This window comes from Delphinapterus leucas, chromosome 9 (genome assembly GCF_059928025.1).
Source record: "Delphinapterus leucas isolate spDelLeu-1000000601 "Yukka" chromosome 9, BTC_Dleu_Yukka2, whole genome shotgun sequence".
NCBI lineage: Eukaryota > Metazoa > Chordata > Mammalia > Artiodactyla > Monodontidae > Delphinapterus > Delphinapterus leucas.
Window position 1 is genome coordinate 48,171,297 of NC_143137.1, and position 16,765 is coordinate 48,188,061.

A 16,765-nucleotide genomic window follows, 5' to 3' on the forward strand; every position below is an offset into this window, starting at 1 on the left:
GGTCACTTATCCATCTTAGGCAGTAACTGAGCGCTCAGCACGAAGACCATCATTAGATACATCTGAATAAAGTAAAGGTGGGAAAAGATACAGTCTACACCCTGAGGGACTCCAGGGAAAAGAGAAGAAACTGTGTCACAACAAAGATACCAGTGAGAAAATTGTGTCTGATATTAGTGCAAGATAATATGAGAGCAGACGGGTGCCAGTGGCAAAAAAGGCTCCTGTGTGGGGCAGGTGTGGCCTGGAAGGGCTTCTGGACGTGATCTCCCACCAGAGATGTTTTGTGTTTGGATGTGAACCTTGGGGAGTGCAGGCTTCATCTCCTTCACAGAAGGCCATTTTTTCCCTCCCAAAGAGTCAGCTCACCAGAACTCAGAGATTTCAAGACAGGTGTTTTCTCTCGGCTCTGTCCTGGGGTAGGTGAAAATGATTTCTTCCAAATATTGAAGGAACAGATACTGCCACCTCCCTCTACAGTTCCCGTAAAACCTGAGGTGAAAATAGTTGTGAATTCCTCTGGGTTTTAGCACTGTGACACTGATATTTTTGGAAGCATCTTACCCCGTACCTAGTTCAGACCATTGTGTCTTTACATGGTTGCTTCTAAAGATCTAAAGTTGCTGAGAAAGCTGAAATAGTTGATGTAGAAAATACGAAGCAGACAGATGGTCGGTATTTCCCTATGCTTGGTGAAGGCCCAGCCCCCTCAGTCGGAGCTCTGGGCAGCCTTCATTTTTTGTTCTCCCCTACTCTACCCTGAGTTGATCTTTCTGACTATTAGCACTCTTGTTCCCCTTTCCTGTCCTTGTTTTGACAGGAAGGAAAATAAACGTAGCCAGTGATAAGGCTGGGAGTATGGCTTTCCAACTGCAGCCTCTGCCAGAGCCTCGTGCCCTCCTGGTAGCCTGCGTGCCCTCTGAATGGTAATTAGTTGGATAGGAATTTTCACAGGGGCCTCCCCCTCGGAGCAATTTCGCCAAAGAGTAACCCTCTTGTCTAGACCGCACAAACCCATAAAGTCATCAGTAGCTGGGATTTCCAAGCTACAGAGCAGTAATAGAAAAGCCTGCCTCTAGTCTTAGGGGATTTTTCAGTATAGAGCGCTCATGGTGGAAACCTGCCCTACACACCAGCATGCAGACCTCTCTCCAGGAAGAGGGATGGAAAGTCGCCTGCCGCCTCCATCATCCCTGGGAAGACACCCCTCACCATCTCTGCTGTGTTGGGATTTATACACAGCCTCACCCACGCCTTGCATTTTAAACCCGGGACACTCTCCTGGATTTTATTTGTGCAATTGATTTTTGAGAACGATCCAACTGTGCCTTTTACTTTATTGTTTGCCAAAGCTAATTATTATTAGTGCGATAAAAGCACTTTGAATACTTGACATTTGAAGAAACTAGACTGGCATAACTTACCCCGAGAAAGACGAAAAGGATTCAGACTTCAAATCCAGTGCTCTTAGCACTTTCGGTACTTAGCAAAGTATTGACAGCTGTTACAATAGCGAGGATGAGACTGGAAAATGGAAACGTACACTTTGGAGGGAAGTGGGCAGAAAGGGCAGGGTGTGTCCTGAGCCCCCTCAAATTCTCTCCTAAGAGTAGGCGTGAAATCAGGTATCTGAACTGTGTTGAGTCCAGTGCAGTTGGCATTTCAGAAACAACGTGAAAACAGAGATTACCTAAGGAGGAGAGCAAATCAAGAGGTATGATTTATGGAAAAAAATATTTATGGAAGCAGAGAGCCCCTCTGGTCCCTACCCCAGCTTGGTGAGGGGCATTAGAGTTAGCCTGTGGTGTGCCTGCCTAGAGTAATAAGAATGACAATGTTAGTCACCTGTGTCAGGACACCTAGAATGTGTTGGGTGCTTTGCTGAGCACGTGATTCATATCCCCACTTTATACACGAATGGAAACCAGAAGTTCAGAGATGTTAACTAACTTTCCCGAGGGCACACAGTAAGTTTGGGTGCCTGGATTTTAACCTAGGTCTGCCTTTCTCCAAAGCCCACTCCTGCTGTCTGTCCTCTCTGACTCCTGAAAATGTGAGGTATGACTGATTCGTTTGTGTGCCCTTCAGAAGTGCTCAGTTCCTCCTGTGCTCCTAGAATGATTATTTTTCAGGTGTCACTTGGAGGTATTATTGTTCATACACAGAACAAACATTTGAGTGCCCACTACATGCCAAACGTATGCACAGAGATGAAAGACATCACCCCTGTCCTCAGGTAGCCCAGAGACTAGCAGGGGGAGACAGACGATGAAATCCACACAGGATGCTAGGTTCCCTGGTAGAGACAAGCTTGGTGTGTACACAGCCTTGGGGGTGGGGAGTCACAGGAGACTTTTGGGAGGCGATGATAACCAAACGGAGTTTTAGAATGAACACATCTTAGTCAGATGAAGAAAAAGAAGAGGGTGTACGAGGCTGGCTGGTTCAAATGGGTGGGGAGGGAGAAAAATGCCCAGACAACAAAAGTTTGCTCAGTTTTGTAAGTGTAACCTGAAGCCTTTGGAGGGTTTTAAACAGGAGAATGTCAAGGTTGGCTTTACATTTTTAAAGATTATTCTGACAGATGAATGAATGTTGGGGATGGTTATCTACTATAGCAGTACCAGGAGAGATGGCAGGGATGGGACTAGGCTAGTGGGGGCACATGGATGGACTCGGGATATTCTGGAAGTAGAACCTGGAGGAGCTGGATGAGTTGCTGGAGGAGGAAATAGAGGAATGACTCCTGGGTTCTTTGCTGCACAGCTTAGTAGATGGTGGTGCCGTTCCTGAGCATGGGGGGCAGGGATGGGAGCAGGTTTTCCAGGGTGGTACACAGTCAAGAATTCTTTTAGAATCAAGACATGATCTTAAATCATCAACCACCTCTGTCATGATGGTTCTGGAAATCCCACAAGCCTGGGCTTTCTTGAGAGATTTATGGCACTTCCCGTGCGCACTGGGGCCAGGAATAACATCGCAGCTCCCTCAGCACTTCTGGTTTTCGTTCCTGAGCGGGTGGCGAGGGAAAGGAAGGGTGTGCTGGGCCAATACCACTTTGAGAGAAAACTGTCCAGACCTAGTTTCCAAAGCCTCAGAAAAAACCTCCCGTTCTGCTAAGGGTATAATAGTTTTCTGCCCTCTCCGCCTCTCTCCCTGGGGTTTCTCCAGCCTCATCTCCTCTCCTGAACTGATTACATGGTGTGGGAGCAGGGCCAGAACTGGCTCGAGCCCACGGACGCACTCCAAGATGGGACTAACCTCCTCAGGCAGTGGCGGCCTTAGACCTTTAGCAGGCAAAGTGATGCTGAACTTTAGATAAGCTCATTTACACTGTGTTTTAAGATTCTTCCAAAACAATGTTAATGCATTCCCTCTCGCCCCGACCAAGAAAAGGGACTGAGATGACCATTCCTGTTAGATCCCATGCCTGGCAAATCTGTTTGACCAAATTACACATTATGTTGATGGAAGCAAGTATGATTGATTTTTAGTCCATGTGATACTTACCCCAGAGCATCTGCGTATACCTTAGCAGCGTATCAGACAAGAATCAAAAAATGTTATACCAACTCTCTAGAAAATAGACGACCAGGGAGCTGGGTCTAATGACTGTGCTGGAAGACCCAGTGCTGAGGTCTGCAGGGGATGGAGAGGTGAGTAAAAAAGAATCACTGTCGTCAAGGAGATGAGAATCTAGTTGCAAGGGAAGACAAGTGTGCAAATAAAGCTCCCATCAGGCCCTGAACCTGAGAGCCTTAAATTATTAAGTTTGTAATGGTCAAAGGAAGGAGAAGTCACTTTTACTTGGCAACAGTTCAATTAGTATTTCATTACCTGGGGAAAGTAGCATTGGAGAGAGGCTTTTAAGGATGGGTGTAGGGGACTTCCCTGGTGGTCCAGTGGTTAAGAATCCGCCTTCCAAAGCAGGGGATGCGGGTTCGATCCCTGGTCGGGGAACTAAGATCCCACATGTCGCAGGGCAACGAAGCCCACGTGTGTTAACTACTGAGCCTCTGTGCTCTGTGTTAACCACTGAGCCCGTGTACTCTAGAGCCCGCGCGCCGCAACTAAGACTCGACACAGCCAAATAAATAAATATTAAATTAAAAAAAAAGGATGAGTGCAGGTAAGGATGAGAGGGTAGGGATTGTGTATTCCAAGCCCCCAAAACCTAGCCAGGTAGCACAGAGGTGGTTTGGGGACCAGTGATGGTTTACACACCGATTTGATTGGTATATTGGATTCACAGAGCATACACCTGGGTATAAGAACCTTAAATGCTAGGTTAAGGAATTTTGTGTTTAATAGACTTGGCAGTGGGGAACCATTTTTAATAAGAGAGGTAACTAATGAGATCAAATAAGAGTGATATTATGGATTGAGGCTCTTTGGGGGAATGTTAATTAGGCAACAGAAGGAAGATGACTTGGAAAGACACTGGGGGCTGGTCAGTCAGGGAGGAGGTTATTTCCGTAGTCAGGGTGAAGGTATGGAAATAGATTTGGTTTTCTTGAAGTTTCTGCATGTTGGATGGGAAATGACTTAATGTGGAAGGCTTTTCAGCGCTGTTCTGCGTTACCCACGAATCCCTCCCAGTTGATAGAAACCTGCCCACTTGCTCAACAGAAGTAAACCTCGCAGACGTTGGAATGTTTATGTTCGGCCCAAAATGGCTCTGGTGTTTTACACAGCTGTAAAGTGTATTTAACTCCCAGATAGAAAACACTTCTTGACTACTGTTTCATAGCTCCATAAAACGGGGCTCAATTGTGTAGGTGCTCTGTGTTGTCATCCCCTATCTTTCTACGCAAATCTGTTTCCTCATATTGTTATTCCAACGGAAAAAAAATTCAACCCAGCATAAACTACCCTTTTTACAAGCAGCCATAAGAAGAAAGCCCCAAAGACAATGAGGACCCTCCACATTTATATTTTTAACCCAAGACTACAGGTCTAACTAGCAGGGACACAAAATCGCTTTAATTATGAATGTTTTCCATTGTGGTTCTGAGTGTAAGTCAGTAACAGATGTCCATTTTCCCCCAGCTCAACTGTTTTTAATCCTTTCTTGGACATGAAGAGAGAAATCTTTAAACGTGAGCCAAAGTTCAATTAACATCCCTGGCTGTGGGTGGAAAATGCCCTACTTTGTTTTTTTCTCAGCCATATACCTGCTTTGACTGCCTGTGCCACAGAGGACCAGGGGAAAGAGTCCAGCTGGCAGGGGTTTTATTACTGCAAAGTTAATTTTCAGATTAAGCCTTGGACGGGCGGGGTCTGTTCCACCTTTTATATATTTATTTATTTACCCTCTTTCAGGTATAAATAAAATTGCACTATAAAACACTGCATCTTAATTGCAGGAAACCCAGTGCATTTTTTTATTGTTGTAGTTCTGCAATGGTTAAGAGCTTGTGCTTTCTCCCTTTACATGAAGCTGTAGAAATCTCGCGTAAGAATATATTTACAGCCAAGGCCGTGTGACTCGGTTTGTCGTGTTTTTCCTGTGCTCTGTGGAACAGACAGCTGTTCATTATTGAAAGGCCTTTTTCTCCCGCGAACAGACTTTGCGGGGAGGGGAGCATTTATGTGAGAATGCAGAATGACTTCCAGAGACTACGGGCTAGAAAGCCTCGGTAGCACCCAGTGCAGGGACATGACAGCAATTCGCTTTCGGGCCCTAGGTGTGTTTTGGCTGCATTTTCTGAAATGCATCCCGCTGAACAGAGCACATGCCTGACGAGTTCCTGTTTGATCGTCGGAGGCAGAACCGCAGCTTCACACGCTTCTCTTTCTGGAACCCACCCCCAAAAGATTGGCACCATCGTATCATTTACGTTTGGCTTGGCTTTCTGAACTTTCACCTTTTATTCTATTTTATTTATTGCGGGGACGGGAGCCGCCACAAGGTTTGCAGGATCTTAGTTCCTCGACCGGGGATCGAACCCGGGCCCCCAGCAGTGGAAGCGGGGAGTCCTAACCACTGGACTGCTGGGGAATTCCCCACTTTCACCTTTAGAAAAAGATAGCCATGCGTTTCTCTTGGATGCCAAAACTTAAAAATTATGCCTCTGAGGTCGTCTGAAAGGGCCATTTATAAATACAGGCTGTGCAGGTTGCTTGGACTCTGATGACGTTGCCCATTCCAGAGGTTTCCTTGTGTCTCCTCAAAGGTTCGCTGAATATCATTTCATTAATCCTCATTTAGGCCACTGGAAAATGCTTCCTTTATGGTCTGTGACACATGGTTTATCCCACTAGGAAGTCTGTAGATGACATATGGCTTACGGGACTTGCAAAGGGTGGTTGGTTTGCCTTTGGATAAAAAGCAACATTCTCCTTACAGAGCAAAACCAATGAGAGCGAAGAAGTAGTTAGTAGACCTGAGCTGAAAAATAGGAGGTTGACTAAGGGTTGTAATAATCGCATTTACAAACATCACCCCCTTGGCACGCGGGACTGACTGCCTCTCCAAGGTCCACCTTTATGCCTGTGCGCCGGGATGGATTTGAAAAATGGACCATCTAGATTTAGTGCTGGCCACAAATCAAACTCCAGACCATAATGGAGGGAGGAAGATGGGGCAGTAAAGTTGTCCAGTGGCGTGAGAACTTCGAATTGAAAATTCTCACCTTCATCTTCCCTTCAGGACCAAACTTCTGCCTTGACATTAGAGTGACAGTTGGAGAGAAGTGTTTTGACCTCCTACTCCTTAAATACTCGTGAAGCTGCATCTGGGTATACAGATCGTGGCTGGGGGCTACGTGGACTCAGTCAAAACTACCTAGGAAGCATCGCTAGCTACCTGTAGTTTCCAGAAAAAGATAGCCATGGGTTTCCAGAACTTACTCTGTCAGCCTCACATTCTGAAAAGTAAACAGGCAACTGGTGTGGGTAAACACAACCTAGGAGGACCGTGGGTGTCCACTGGGCGAACAAGTTTTAGACAGTGTAATGCGCAGTCTCTGTGAAATGAGGGAGGTCTCCGTCCTCTGGCTTGCAAATGCGGGGTTTCCCATTTATTTGACCCGGGGAAGCCGCTGACAGGACATCAGCTTGGGGAGGAGGTGTCCAGGACCTGGGTATCAGACATCTGCCCCTGCCTGTACCTTTGCTGAGTATGTGACCAGGGACAGGTCACCTCCCCAGGCCTCAGTGTTGTCCCCTGTAACAGGGGAGTTTGGCACAAAAGACCCGAGGTCCTTTCCAGCCTTGAAACGTTATCACTTTATGACCCAGTAGTGACAACTTATAAAGGTCAAGTTTGGGTGTTTTAAAAAATAGTCGGGGGGCTTCCCTGGTGGCGCAGTGGTTGAGAGTCCGCCTGCCGATGCAGGGGACATGGGTTCGTGCCCGGGTCCAGGAAGATCCCACATGCCGCGGAGCAGCTGGGCCCGTGAGCCATGGCCGCTGAGCCTGCGCGTCCGGAGCCTGTGCTCCGCAACGGGAGAGGCCACAACAGTGAGAGGCCCGCGTACCGCAAAAAAAAAAAAAAATCAGTTGGGAGGTAAGTACAGACGGTGCGCTCAGGTCTTGTTAGGTGTACGAGAGAAGCACAGAACTGAGTCCAGGCTCTCTTGGAACTTAAAACAGACCTGGAAGACATACATGAAAGGGGCAGGTAGAAACCAGAGCAAAGGTAGAAGGGCAGCAGCTGAGGGAGGTGTGAAGTCAGAGCAGAAGAGCTAACAGGGGGGCCTTTTAAATGAGGCTGGAGAGCTGGGACCAGCTCATGGAAGGCCTAGGAACATGAGATGCAGAAATTCAAAAGAAATTCTTCCTTCACTTTGCATAGAGTGTCAGATCTTGGTATAGAAATACCATTTCCTAACTATAAACATGAAGGAAATGGCAAAAGGACAGTGAGATGGTATCTTTTATGGCACTGGGTTTCTATTTTTTGTTCTTTATGGACAAGGCCTTCTTCCTCCCACATGTTGGAAATGCTGGGTGGGGTGTCTTCCTGGCCTGCCCTGTCCCGGATCATTCTGGAAAACAGGCCAGAAGCAGCCCCTCAGCACCCATCCCCTCCGTGGAACTACCACACAAGGAGGCGACCCACATAGAAGCCCCTGCTGAAGTTTGATAATCTGTCTTGGAAACACGGGGGAGGAAGGGGGGAGGGGAAGAAGGAGGTCGATGCCACCATGTTTGCGTCTCCGGGTTGGTGCCTTCAAGACACAGCTGTCTAACGTCTCAGAAATCTCTGGTCCGTCCTCATCCATTATCATAGAAATTCCCATCCCGACTGGCCACAGGCAGTGCAGGCAGAACAGAATTCACGTACCTGATGATTTTGGAGTCCGGTCTATGAATAGATCATCCATCACATTTCCATGTGAGCGTTTGGGCTGAGTGGGTGGGTCTTTTGTTATTTATGATGCAGCCTGTCTGGGGACCAAGAGGTGTGGTTTATTAGGCCAGGACTGTTCCTGTTTTCAGCCTTCAATAGATATCTAATGATAAACCCTTAGTCTTGTTACTAAGCCGTGGGAAAACATCTTGTTTATCGCCGTGTGGCATTTATATGGCATCGTTCTGTTAGGCATGACATACTTACTGTAAACACAGTGAGAGGAAGCAGCCTGCACGTGTAGGATTTCCATCTAACAGTGCCTGTGTCCAGGGAACCCTGAAGTGGCCTGAAGAGGGGCAAGGATGGAGGAGAGGAAGGAGCCCACCACCTCTATTTTGGACAAGGAGGGAAGAAGACGTGCTATCATGTGAGCAGGTCTGTGATGAGCTTGTTCTCTGCTGGGCGCCGTAAAAAGCCTTTTCCGTGTTCCGGCTCAGTTTGCACCACGGCCGTCAGGTAGATCCTGTTGCAGGTCTCATTGTTCAGGTGGGGTAACCGGGACTTGAAGGAGATGGGTATGTTCCCTAGGATCTCACAAACAGGATTGAATTTTGGCACCTGAGTCCAGGAACCATGCTCCTATCACTAGGCAGCCTCTCGTGGCCAGAGCTGATGCGTATGAAAGTCACAGCAACAGGGAAAGCTCAAAGCCACTTCTGAAGTCAACTCTGACCAACTGAAAGGAAGCCAGTCTTCCGAGGACGTCTTTGTCACAGAACATCTGCCAGGATGGGCTAGGGCAGGGTAACTGAGGGAGCCGGCTGCCAGGCCACAGCAAGCCACCCCACATTCTTGTCCAAGGTGAGAAAATCCAGGGAGGCTGACCAAGAACAGCACGTGGGGCAGGTAAACCTGGAGGCAGTGGCCAGGTAGCCAAAACACAGGCCAGAGCAAGCCAGGAGGGAGAGGCATGAGAACGGGAACCAGCCCCACATGGGACATCGTAGCCGAGCCTGAGGACCACAGGGGCAGGAACCAGCCATGGCCATGAGAAATTGGGCAACTTTGTGGACCTCTGCTGCTCCTGGGGTTCTGACACTGACCCTGGATTTAAAAAAAAGCCACTGAGCAACATCCGTCATCCTGGTTGGCTCTTTAATTTGTGAAATCATGTGTGTCTGCTCAGCCAATGAAAATACTAACTAACAGCAGAGACTGCTATGTGGCAGGTACTGGTTTAAGCACTTATACAGATACTGACTCACTGAATTCTCTGCTGTGGGTTCTTTGGCAAAGAGAAAGTTGAGTTGCCCGAGGTTACTGAGCGATTCAGTGAAGGAGGCGGCATTGGAATCCAGGCTGTCGGGGCCCCAAAGCGTGCGCTCGTGGCCATGTGAGATATTGCCAAAGAAATAGAAATACAGGCGAAAGCATTGTCAAGGTCACTGGATGGTCACACTAAGACCTTGGACTTCAAGTCCTGTCGCAACACCAGGGCCCGGGAGAAGCTTGGTAACAATCAGGTAGGGAATGAAAAGGACCACGAGCAGGAAAAGCCACGTTCTCCCCGTCTCACTCGAGCCATTACCCTCGTGCCTGGATGCAAAAAGTCAGACTCATTTTTATATCGTGCTTGAGACAATCTCTGTGACCAGGAAATTCTTGGCCCTGCAGTTTCTCCCAATTGCTTTGGTCGAGGTTTGTCACTCACGTAACATTTCACCAGATTTAAACGCGGCCCTGATCATTATGAAGGCCGCCTGCTATGTGCAATATGTAAAAATGCCATTCCCGGGGCTTTCAGGAAGCTGCCCTGTTAAGAAGCCAAATAGCCTTCTTACAAATCAGAAGTACTCTCATAAAACTCATTTTTCATGTGGCCCTGGCTAAAGTTTCCACATGGGATGAAGTGTGAAACAAAGCTTTTATGGGAGATCGTCGAGATTTCTGTGAACTTACAGTGACTCTCATGACATTATTCCCCAGAGAAGAGACGTATTTTCTGTGGTGGCACATTTTCAGGTCCTCAGCTGGGTGTGGAAAGAGACGATGACTCTGTTGCCCTAGAAACCGGTTTTTGCTGGCGGACCCTAGTTACTTCTTACCTTGATTATTGCATCATTTTTCTGGATATCCATCCTCCTCCTCTCCCCAGCCCTCCCCTTTGAGCTTCCTCTTGGCATAAAAATGTCCATCCTGTCTGTCCATATAGCACATTAAATTTATAGTTAGAAAGGAAAACACCATTCCAATACCCAGCCCTGGCAAGCGCCTCTGTATCGCAGAGAAGGCTGCACTTGTTTCAAGAGACAGTCCTCTGCTCCCATCGCTTCCAGGATTCACATTATTGAGAGCAGGGCACTTCCCCACTGGAGGAACCCACGGTGTGATGAGCTGTCGGGGGGCCCTTGTCACACTGCACACCTTGAAGGCAGAGAGACTGCTTGTCTCTTTCACCCCCAGGTCTCCAGTATTATGGGTGAATTAATGAAGAATAAGTTCAGGCTTTTAAGCCTGAGTGGGCAGTCTGTTTATTTCGGACAGCATTAGAAATCAGTACCCTCATCCATTGTATTAGAAATGCAAACTACATCTTAGGCATTTTTGTCCATGCATTTTAGACAGATGACTCTGACCAGATGATTTCTCGCTGGCTTTGTCCATACCTGGCCATCTCTTTCAAGTCTAGACAATTTTAAATTACTGATTAAAATAATAATACCATCCAGAGTTGATACAGTACAGAACTATGTGCCGGAAATTAATCTAAGCACTTTATACATATTAAATCATACAGTCTTCTCAACAGCCCCATGAAGTTAGCTCTAATATTTTTCCATTTTACAGATGAGGAAATGGAGGTGGAAAGAGGTGGAATAACAGGTCTAAGGGCACCAGGGGGTAACAGCAGAGCCAGAATCCTAATACAGCCACCTGCTCCCAAGTCCCTGAATTACCTGCCTCACACACAGCCTCTGGCCAGGGTCCGGCTGGTTTCTGTGGTTGTGCTAATCGGGTTTAATGGGAGATGGCGCCGTTGTGTGCGTGCATCTCACAGATTGTGGTTCCTAATGGCGTCATCATTGTTCCTCTCATTTTATCATATACAAATTGTAGTGTGTATTAAATAAGTGTAATTACGAAGCACAGAATATGTATGTTACATACAGATAACCTGTGTGCATTGTGTCATGTGATTCCATCCTTCCGGTGCACAGGGCCTCTGCCGTGGAGTCCCTTCATCCCAAAAAGACTGGCTGAGCCATGCTGGGTGCTGGGGTCTGCCGGGAGTTAGAGCAACCCAGCCTGAGGAGCCCACCCTCCGATGGCAATCTCCCAGGAGACACGTGAGGGTGACAGGCAAGACAAGTCTGCCAGCCGCCCTTGGACACACCCAGTCCTTCCCCTTCCCGGCTCCCCTGCAGCTCCTTCCCCGCGCCGGGCAGGTGTGATTCTCTGGGTCCAGCTACTCACCCCTCACAGGCACCTGCTTGCTGGCCAGCCCTCCTTAGCGCCTTAGCTCAGCTGCAAGATTCGAAACTCTGAGAACCTATTCTGTTCAGCAACCTGATGACAGTCGGTAATAAGAGTCCAGGGCACCCTGCAGGAACCTTGTAATTCAGCAGGAGGGCCCTGAACAACTTGGGGCCATTTCTTAGAAGCAGATTTGCCCACTCCACAAACAAAGATTGGTTTCCCTGGAGAATATTCCAAAAAAATGTGAAGTGTCATGGTCCAAAAGGACACCTGAATCAGTGAAGAACTGTCTTCATACTTCCTCTCCATCACACGTGCCTGTCACTTTCACCGGGAGACCCTGTGTGTGCCCTCCTGGCACCCCTGAGGTCTGCTTGCTGACAGCCTGCCTCCCCGTTACATTGTAGGTTCCTGCTGGCCGACACGATGCCTTATTGACAGGCACCAAGAACGACCTTTCTCTTCTGTTTCAGCCTGTTCTATACCCTATTTAAATGTCGGTTCAAATTGTTTGATTTGTTTCCTCTGGATGAAATGTTGGTTCTTTTAGAAAGAAGTTCTATAAATGAGATGCTGGTGGTTAAAAATGGCTTTATGCTTTCTTCCTGTGACATGTGGTCCGAATGATTTTTACACTGAGACACATACCTGAAACAAGTGTTAACAAACACATCTCACTCTGATACTTTCTATTCCATTCTGTCCTTTTATTTTTTTAAATGCTGATTGTGCCCCACAAAAATGATTTCACGACCCACTTATGAGTCGCAATTTGAAAACACTTCTGCATCGGAAGTAGGTCTTAAGAGTTGCCTGTTGGGCTTCCCTGGTGGCGCAGTGGTTGAGAGTCCGCCTACCAATGCGGGGGACACGGGATTGTGCCCCGGTCCGAGAAGATCCCACATGCCGCGGAGCGGCTGGGCCCGTGAGCCAAGGCCGCTGAGCCTGCGCGTCCGGAGCCTGTGCTCCGCAACGGGAGAGGCCACAACAGTGAGAGGCCCGCGTACAGCAAAAAAAAAAAAAAAAAAAAGGGTTGCCTGTTGCCACAGGAAACCTTTATGTTAAGTCTCCATGAATCTGGAGCAGCAACTGGAAGGCTCAGGGGAAAGGAGCCATTTTGATCTCCTGCAAAGGTAAAATAGTGGAGCCGATGAGGACGGAGGAGAGGTGGGATAGCGATGTCACTGAGATCCTCTCAGTACTGCAGGGACATTGTTGTTCCTCATTGCTCATTTTTTTGCCTGAAAGATAGCCAAGGTGTGGGAACAATAAAGCAGACACTATTTTCTTGTGCTTTGGGGGCACTTTCTTCCTCCTCTCACCAAGATGGAGAGCTGGGAAATTAGGTACCAAAACTCAGAGTTAGGAACAAGCTGTGGGGTTGACTCCAAAATGAGGTGAGAGAAGTACAGAGGGATTCTTTGAAGTCTCAAGGAGACAGAAGAAAAGGATTGAGGCATAATAAGAAAGCATTGATGAGAAAGAGGCTCATTTTTTCTTTTCATCTTTTTTTTTTTTGCGGTACGCGGGCCTCTCACTGTTGTGGCCTCTCCCGTTGCGGAGCACAGGCTCCGGACGCGCAGGCTCAGCGGCCATGGCTCACGGGCCCAGCTGCTCCGCGGCATGTGGGATCTTCCCGGACCGGGGCACGAACCCGCGTCCCCTGCATCGGCAGGTGGACTCTCAACCACTGCGCCACCAGGGAAGCCCCTGTTCTATATATTTTTTAAAAGAGTTGGAGCGACAGATACCTCTGAATGTGAGGACAAGGAAGAAAGCTCCCGAGTCTCCTGAGAGGGAGACATATTCTGAGAAGCAGGTGTGGCAGGGGATTCTCAGCAGCACCCGAAGGAGGTCGGAAACGCTGGAGCAATGCCTTCAAAATCCCGAGAGAAGACGGGCATGAACTTCAGAGGCTACCATCAACTGTGAGGGTAGAAGAAACATTTTCAGACAGGCCAGGGAGTCGACATTTTACCTCCCGTGACCCAAGCAAGAAGTAAACAGAGAAAGAGAAAGACATGGAATCTATGAAAAAGGGATACCCCCTCCATCGGGAGAGGCAATGGGAGTTCCTGGTGGTGGTGAGGAACGGGGGGTGGACGCAGGGTGACAGCTGTGCAGCAGGCCTGGGAGGTGGATGGCAAAGGGAGAAAGAGCAAGGAGTCGGGGAGGAGGGGCCGCGGGAAGTAACGGGGAATAAAGCCAAACACCTGATGGGTTTGAACGTGCTGAGAGAGTTACACTTCCGGAGCTGGGGATGAATTCAAGTTAGCAGGACCGTGGATCAGTTAGGAAGGCAAGCTCTAGAGCCAGACGGCCAGATTAGAACCCTTACTCTGCCATGGAAGAGCTTTGTGACCTCAGACGAGGCACTCTGCCTCTCTGAGCCTCCGTTTTATGTAAAATGAAGATATCGTAGTAGGTACAGCCTCATAGGGCCGTTGTGAGGTTTAAATGAGTTAACAGACGCACAGCGCTTAGAACTGTGGCTGGTGCGTGGTGAGCCTCAGGTAAGTGTCAGCTGCCCTCATGACGATGATGCTGCTGAGGAGAGGAGGAGGATGCAGGTGAGAAAGATGACAACAGCCAAATAGCCTATGGCTGTGGTGTTTACTAACTGCAAGGACGACAAAAATGTGATCCTAGTTTGCTACATGGCCTGGTCCTAAGAATGCAGACATTGAATCACAGTGAAATCAAATATTATAATGGAATTCTGCTAGGAGGAGGGGGAGGATGGAAGGAGGGTTGGGAAATACATGAAAGATCAGAATTCTTATCTTGTGTAGGGAGGTCAATAGATACCCAAAACTGAACATCAGAAAATAGCAATAGAGGCATGCTATTTATTAGCAGTGGGGAGTAAATCCAGGTAAAAGACTCGTAACTGGTTGCCATGGGGGAGTGGAGAGGGAGCACGGGCCGGACAGAGGCCTCCTCTTTTTCATTATAGCCTCATAGATCTATCTTTTTTTTTACTGTGTACAATGATGGCTTTGATTAAAGAGAAGAAATTTTTCATTAAAAAAGGATAATGGAGGGACTTCCCTGGCGATCCAGTGGTTAAAACTCCACGCTTCCACTGCAGGGGGCACGGCTTCGATCCCTGGTCAGGCAACTAGGATCCCACATGCCGCGAGGCATGGCCAAAGGGGCCTTCTGCGGGCCAAGTTAGTATGATTAATTAATCATACTATTAATTACCATTAATAGTAATTAATTAATTGAATCGGTGGAATCAGTGGTAATTGATTAATTGGTAATTAATTGAATTGCTGAAAATCATTAGGCCCAAAATGATACTTAACATGGGGAAATTAATATAAAGTGTGCCCAAAAGTAGCTATAATACAAGGACAGTGAAAATAATAGTGTGCATTTATATTTCTATAAATTTTGCTACAGCAAAATTGGGAGTGTCGGCATAGGTAGGGGTTGTGTTGAAGTAGATGTCTGCCTATAAAATATAGGTGTTCTTTTTCCCCACCTCCATTAGCAGATTGGCAGGGAATTGTGAGTAAACCTTATAGTTGCAGAAAAAGTAGCAACTGGGGCAAGAGTAGGAAAGACCAGCTGACACCCTGGTCCCAAACAAGTGGGAAGAGGTCCTGAGTGGGAGTGGCTTGCCAGATGGGGGAAGGAGCCGCGTGGCTGGCAGGGAATCCCTGGTCCCCTGGGAGGTGAGTTCTCCAGCAGGCCTGGGAATTATACTGAAGACGTCAAGTGGCAGGAAAGACAGGGGCTTTAAAAATCCTGTTGTGGAACGAGCAAACCTTGAGTAAAGAAGACCTAGGCATCCAACCCAGGAAATGCAGACTCACTCTTGCATCATGTTGCCCTGATGACCCTCGCCAAGGGTCAGTTGGTCAATAACTTGGAACCCGTATCTTCCACTGGCCAACATCAGCTCCTGTTTCTTTTAGTCACCAGATTCTTGTACCCCAAGAAGGCCAAACCTAAGGATGGAAATAATGAAGAAATAAATCTGTAAGGCCAACTTGTGTAATAGGTTAAATGGAGGTTTTGTGGTCACTGTGATCATTTGTATGATTTGTCTGTTTTTAAGATATTAAGCTTATCTTCTTAAATGGTAAATTGGCATCATTTTGTTGAAATGTGTAGAATCTAAGTTTGTAACCAACGCTTAAATGTGTAATTGCAGTCTATTTTTAGATAATGTTTTTATTTATTTAATAGCATCTGAATATTTAGAAATGTCTGTTAGATAGGTTTATAGGTGTAAAAATTTGGCACTAAACCAAATACAATTGATTGTTGAAAACCGGTGTGTGTGTGCACGGGGACAGTGCTAGAGGCGCTAACCCTCCACGCAGTCAAAAATCTGAGTATAATTTAGTTGGCCCTTCATATCCACAGTTCCTCCATATCCATGGATTCAACTAGCCAAGGATCGTGTGGTACTAAGTATTTACTACTGAAAAAAGGTCTGCATATAAGTGGACCCATGAAGTTCAAACCCATGTTGTTCAAGGGTCAACTGCATAAGTAGTTGTTAAGTTTTCTTATTTAAAAAAAAAAAAAGTCCTCCAGATAGTAAAGATCCAAGCAACTACGATATGGAGTAAGGTCACGACAGGGTGTGGATCTGCTCCTTGCTGTGGGAAGCCATTGGAGGGTTTTAAGCAGGCAACTGAGATCATCTAATTTACTTTTCTTTGTTTAAGACCGTAGGAGGCCAAGAGTAGAGACTGTAATCTTGGCTCCCTTTCTACCACTAGAGTCTGTGAAGTGTATTCCCTCATTCATTCATTCAACAAACACATGTCTGTTGGCTCCTTAAGTGCAAGCACTGCCCTGGGCACTGTGGTCATTACCAAAGGTAATGACCAAGAGCCTCCTAATACATTAGAAAGTGTTTAGTCCTGTGAGGGAGGCATTACTTCTGACTTGGAGAACCAGGACCTGTTCCACAGTTAAGGAGGAGGCAGGGGAGAATCACATTCTAGGAATGAGCGAAGGCCAGGA

At 47.3% G+C, this 16,765-nt stretch overlaps 1 protein-coding gene and 1 pseudogene across 4 annotated transcripts in view; both read left to right on the forward strand.

Annotated features, from left to right (window-relative positions):
- LOC149748399 (heterogeneous nuclear ribonucleoprotein A1-like) overlaps positions 1-12,778 on the forward strand; it is a 30,350-nt pseudogene extending 17,572 nt beyond the window's left edge.
- The window catches only part of JAZF1 (JAZF zinc finger 1), a 337,129-nt gene that overhangs the window by 304,755 nt on the left and 15,609 nt on the right, over positions 1-16,765 (forward strand). The gene's annotated exons all lie outside the window — the stretch shown is intronic.